General features: G+C 31.9%; 1 long non-coding RNA gene across 1 annotated transcript; it reads right to left on the bottom strand.

Moving 5' to 3' along the window:
• Positions 1-2,259: 2,259 nt before the first annotated feature.
• On the bottom strand, positions 2,260-6,270 carry LOC111617235. The gene is made up of 4 exons (XR_002755386.1): positions 6,238-6,270; positions 4,456-4,524; positions 2,898-2,987; positions 2,260-2,825 (listed from the first exon to the last, which is right to left on the bottom strand). It is a non-coding gene; the product is annotated as an uncharacterized LOC111617235 (long non-coding RNA).
• Positions 6,271-6,298: the final 28 nt, after the last annotated feature.

Raw genomic sequence — 6,298 nt, 5'->3', positions numbered from 1 at the left:
TTAAGTGTTTTTTGGACATATCTAATCTAAGTGTTAAATATATGTTCCAAAAATAATTTATGCACACGCCAGAAGTCTACTGAGTACTAAACCACTGAAGTCATCAAAAACTAACGTGGGAAGTTTTTTAACACTCGAAAAATAAAGTGCAAACGTTATTCCAGTAGCCAGGGCCTTGCCAGGCAATTATTCATTAGAGTTACAAAAGAAAACAGTTGTATTTTCTGGTTTCCAACCTTTCTTAGGAGAAGGCACGAACAAAAAAAAAAAGGTTTTGTATTCTTCAGTTCAAAATTTCGCGAACGAAACTTTCAATCCCACGTTTGACACATTCGGAGTTCAGAAGCACTTTCGGCACTATTTTACACCGTTATATCCTTTACATAACTTAAAAGTGTGCATAGTATACCAGAAGTGCATTTTGTTTGCAGACATTTCGACTTAATTTTATTGGAAAAAAAATCTGTTGAGAAAAGTTTAAAATAAGCGCTGAAACAGAAAGTACTTAAATTTTACAACTTGTAATTACATCACATATATATGTTAAGTAAAAACAGCTGTTAATAAATATATGAAAAACCGTTTCATTTAAATACTACACAAATCATTGTAATATTAATCGAATAAATAAAGTATTTGCTATCCTGTATTGCATTTGTGCATTTTACCGAGGTTTCTACTGCGCGCAGGCCTGCTTTTATCGTTGACCTGAGGGGTTAAATTTAATGACGTATCGCACTTCAGTGGGTACAGAGAACACACTTTGCTTCTAGGTAATGATGGAAAATCACGATTAAGTTAATCACGATCTTTCAATTCATAGAAAGATTTCTTTGAATCATAATATAAAATCAAAAATATACTGTAGTGAAATAAGATCGGTTGAAAAGAACATTTTGTACACAGTATGGGATTGAAATTAAAATTTTCAAAAGCGACACACAGCGGGACATGTGATGCATATTATATAGCAACAGAAGCAAACAAACGAAACGAAGCAGAATGCAGAGCAGAAAAGTACAACCTATAAATTTAGAGAAGAGCTGAAAAAATGTAAAATAATCTCAAAAAACATTACAAGCAGCTAAGAAAGACAAGGGTAAAAAAGTAATCAGCTTTCACATACAATAGTTCCTGCCTGATCCAATTCAAAGTGTTGGAATACATTTAATCTGAAGAAATCTTGGTTGCACAATTTGAAGATACATCGTTGCAATACTGATGGACGATATACGTTTACATAACAAAAAATGTTAGGAAGTAAAACAATAAATACCCTGGATACCTGGAAAAGAATATTCATTTTCATTAAAACTTGTGAAAGTCAAAATAAAAACAAAAATCTTATGTCAATCTGGCTCAAATTTGTGCGTGAAATAAAAATTTTTGGCCATTGAACACCGAATCTTAATTATGGTTATACACATCAGTTATCAGTTCGTAACTTCGCCGTAAAAAATTAATGAAAAGAAATTAAAGAAAAAAATATTTAAAGCAGATCTGCTACCCAGATCAATGGCATAACACTATAAGATTTAAGATAGTGCAAGCCACTCTTTGTACCTAAGATAAAACAATCAGACAATTTGTGTTTTAAATATAATTTAAATTAAACAAAAGACAAAAGTATATATTTTTTGTCAACTTAAACATTAATTATTAATAAAACAATTTTACTGGTTTTTGCAAAAATTGAGGAAAAAGTTCTTAAAAAGGCCATTTTCTTTAAAACATTTTTCCTCAATTTTTGCGTAGAAACTTAAAAACCGGTATAATTGTTTTATTAATAATTAATGTTCAAGTTCACGAAGAATATATATTAAGAAACTAAATGACAGTAAGGCAATAATAATAAAAAACACAAGTCTTTATTATAAGGTGATCATAATTTTCAGTCACGTAAGATATTTTAGGTTTGAAATCAAAAACACAAATATGTTTGTAAAGCATTCTCTTACCGAAAAATGAATATTGTTAAATACTGTATAGGCAAAAAAGAAATTAAGACTTAAAATTGCTAGAGATTTGTATATTTGTAGGCAAAATATAAAACACAAACCGGTCTTAACACAAACAGGTTGAGAATCTTAAGCCTTTTCTTCCCTTTATTCTGCCCACATATCATCAGTTTTACACTGATCTGGGCGTTTCGACGTTAGATGTTTCCGATACAAATGCTGTCTTGTGATACTCAGATCGAGAAATTGGACGAAGTAACGGATCAACCACAGACTGCTAAAATTTTGATTTCGCTTATGCTTTATTGAAGCAAAATTATTTCTACAATCGTTGCATTAATTTCTACATTTATTTAGTGCAGAACATCAAAAACATTGTGAAAGCTGTTAAACTACGTTTTACACCATTTGATAAATAATTTATAAATTAATACTTAATTGTGATCTTGTGTTGTCTTGTATCAGCTACGAGTAGTTGTGCATGAGCGTTTACGCTATATCGCCCCGTAGTAAAATGTGATGTAATTGTCGTGTAATAGCAGTTGTATACGTATATGATTGTCGTTATGCGAGAAACAATGCCTTCCGGGAGGTCTTCTAAGCGTAACTGGCCCCTATTCAGGAATTACAAACGTGGAGAAAACCCGGAAAACTCCACGCGGCCAGTTCGTCCGGGTGAGGACGAATCCACGACCGGACTCGCAAAGCGGTTCCGTTCCCTGAAGAGAACGCAATTGCTTTGCCACTGATGGGTCCTTAAGTGTGATATGTATTATTTGTGTGCTTTTCCGTGCATGTTCTGTCTTTATGTAACACTCCGCCGACTTCAATGCAAGAAGACAACGCCGAATAGATTGCACTTATTACCTGTAAATAACGATACTTCTATTATCCAATGATATGTATTTATATATACTTAAAGCATAGGTCAGAACATACCCTTATCAAGAAATCTCGTTTTACATAGAAGAATCCACGTATGGATATTCCGAGTGGAATTTTCCCAAATCTCTTCATGTAGTCGTTTATCTTTAAGAAAAATAATTCATAGAGTTAGTAAATATTAATTAATAATTTGAAATTCAAACGAATTTATCAAATGTTAGTTGTATACAATAAAATCCTTCCTTAATTAACGATTTGTTATTTTTTATAAGTCTTTTCCCAAAATGTATTGGAATTTCACTCCTTTTAGTATTGTATTTCTGTATCGTCCCATAAAGTAAGTCAGAAATTATACATTAAATAAGAAATTTAATAATTTGCTTTAAATGAACAAATAAAAGTCTCTAAGACTGCTTTATTATTTTACGTAAAATTCTGTGCCCGAATATGAGTTGGCGGTGTTCTTGTTGAAGTTCTATAGTATATTTTTTCGTTACGAAATATACTTTCCCTTCTCTTCTCTTTCGTGTCTCCAATTATTGAGTGCTTTTTACTTTTTCCTTGCCCTTCTAGAAGTCTTATACCGTAGCCATGGACATGATAACATTAATGTTGGCAATCATTTGTCTATAAATTGTGCAGCCTGACATAAATTTTAAGTGGTTTTTTAGTATTAGTTAATTAAAGTTAAAACTTGACATATAACAGTACAGTAGAGCATCGATTATCCGACTCAGTTGGAAACTGGGGTTGGTCGGATAACTGAAAAAAACGACGGATAACAGAAAAGTATGAAAAAATACATTATTAGTATAGTATATTATTATATCTTATGTAATTAGGATATTAGTATATCGCTATTAACGTACTTCGCGTTGAATTTTTATCGATGTTAAGACTAACAAATTTTTTAAAAATAATAATCTTCGCTATTGTGTCATTAAAAATTATTTTTAAATTATTTTATTGCTTACAAAACAAATAACCACTTATAATTAGAAAATTAAGCTTCGTTTAAATACTGACATCCCTTTCATGGTCGAGCCAGTGTTGCCAGCTAAAACACCAAAAATTTAACGAAAATAATATTAAATTAGCCAAGACATAGCCGAATATTATAGCGTCGCATCACCAGCGGACATTTGAATTTGCCGACTAGAACGCGGTTGGTTAACCGATGTGACGGTTGATCGGGGGTCGGATAATCGATGCTCTACTATAATTATCTTTATCACTATAGAAGATTCTAAACGAAAGCCAAAATCGTTCAAAAGAGAAATTTTGCCTGTGTTATTGTATAAGAATATTTAAAATATGTTGTTTAAAATAAAAAATAAATAAGTTTGAAATTGATATATATATATAATTTACAGTTTTAAATATTTTGAAAGTAACTTGTTTGTTTAAATAATACCTGACATCGTTACTCGGCCTACAAGACTTAAAATCTACTTGACGATGATCGATAAATTTTTTTTTTAAATTATCAAGCGACGATGTTTAAAAATGTTTAAAAATCTCTCAGAAATTTAACGATTTCGCGTTGAAAAAAGTGAATGAAAAATCGTTTATGATTTCTCACTTTTCAATAATGATTAACTTCTTTACATACCTTAAATTTAAATGTCAATGGAAGGTTTGCAGATGAGATCTTTTCTATACTTATGAAGTTATCGTACAACTGTAAAAGATAAATATATGTTTTATCTGTGAATTTAAAACTTAAAGTATAAATCTGTTTTATTAATTCTTTATTATTATTATGTTTATTCTGTGAGCTCGCGGATTTTTACGGGGCTTTTAAAAAAATACAAATTTTATATCAAGTGTAAAGATTTTTGGAAAAAACCCGAAGAATTTGAACTAGATCGGATGTCACCGATTGTAATAACAATTAGATGGGAAAGCTGACAGTTTGGTGTGAAGAATGCACCATTATCGTCAACAAAAGTCAATCAAGTGTCAGTTTTCCCACGCGAATGATATAAAAGCTCGAATCTCTGGAAGCTCGGGGCGATCTCTCGAAAGTTATACTTGTAACTGTGTGTTTTGTTTCCATACACCAGATCGACCGGACATACGACAGAACTTCCATTGCCATTAAGGAACATATTCATCGAACGCGTGATAGTTATATCGGCATGGAGGTATTTGTACTGTTCTAGCGCTTTGTGAACTCTCTCTTTCAGATTAGCTGTTAGAGCTATTAGTGCGTCCCTTTTGGGTATACTGAACTTATGTTATCTGCAGTTACTCTTAGTTGTATCTAATCGCTTCTAACCTATATATTGTTATCGCCTTTTGTATCCTAGCTTAGCCATTCAATAAATGTTTGTTATTAAATGTTGAACCTGTTTCCTATCATTTAAGGACAACTGCCGACATACCGACGCACTCCCACCTCGATTTGTCCTTTTACCATCCAGCAGACTCCGAGATTGGGTTTTATCAATCTGTTGCACAGTAAGTGGTCATTTGGGAATTTACCAGTGACCCGCTGCATAGCCCACAATTCTATAGTATATTATTATAATGTATTATTGATAATAGTTTTTTTTGTATAGTACAGTTAAGAACACATAACGCCATTAAACCCGATATACTTTAAAGCTTGACACAAGCCAATAACGAATTCTATCGGGCTAGACTCGGCCATACTACTAAATAAATTATGCAACCAGTTTGGTACTAAAGGAAAGCGTTCCATTTCTAAGTAACTTTAGTAATTATAATTTTTAATTTAAATAATTTAAAGCTACTGAAAGAGAAAAACTAGAATTGTAATAACCGTCGATGGTTATAACGTAAGCTTATATATACTGATAGAGGAGATCTGACCGGAGGGCCGGGTAGTGTAACTGGCAACGCATCTGCATGGTAAGTAGGAATTGTAGGTTCGAGTGCCGCTCCAGGTCAATTTTCTTCTTTCTTAAGGTCTAAATTAATTAAAGTTATTAAGAGATGGCACCTAACACGCTCTAGTTCCAAATTGGTTGCATAATTTGTTTAGTATTGTGGCTGTGTCTAGCCCGATAGAATTCAGCATTCTATCGGTCTAGTTAAGAACACATTTAAAATGCAAAATTCTTTCGAGTATTGCATTTTAAATGGAATTAATTTTATATTGCATTTTAAATTTTGATTTAAATCGCTCAATATTCTTTCAAATATAAAGCGATTTAAATCCATAAAATACAGTAATATATAATATATATATATATACTAGCTGCAAGGACCCGCTTCGTTGGGTTTTTATTTTGTATGTAATATAGTTTTTTTATATGTAAAAGACTGTTTTTCTAAATAATCTAGAATCTAGCTGCAAGGACCCGCTTCGCTGGGCAAAAAGTAACGATAGTGAAGATTAAGATAATTACATTATAGCCAATCTTACACGTTTTCACAGAATGCAAGAATTAGGTCCCCCGTTTCCAGACTAATTAGAGAATTTTTAC

Source organism: Centruroides sculpturatus, unplaced genomic scaffold, assembly GCF_000671375.1.
Source record: "Centruroides sculpturatus isolate CEXI.00-Female unplaced genomic scaffold, Cexi_2.0 scaffold1506, whole genome shotgun sequence".
NCBI classification, from domain to species: Eukaryota; Metazoa; Arthropoda; class Arachnida; order Scorpiones; family Buthidae; genus Centruroides; species Centruroides sculpturatus.
This window is presented reverse-complemented; position numbering and strand designations above follow the sequence as displayed.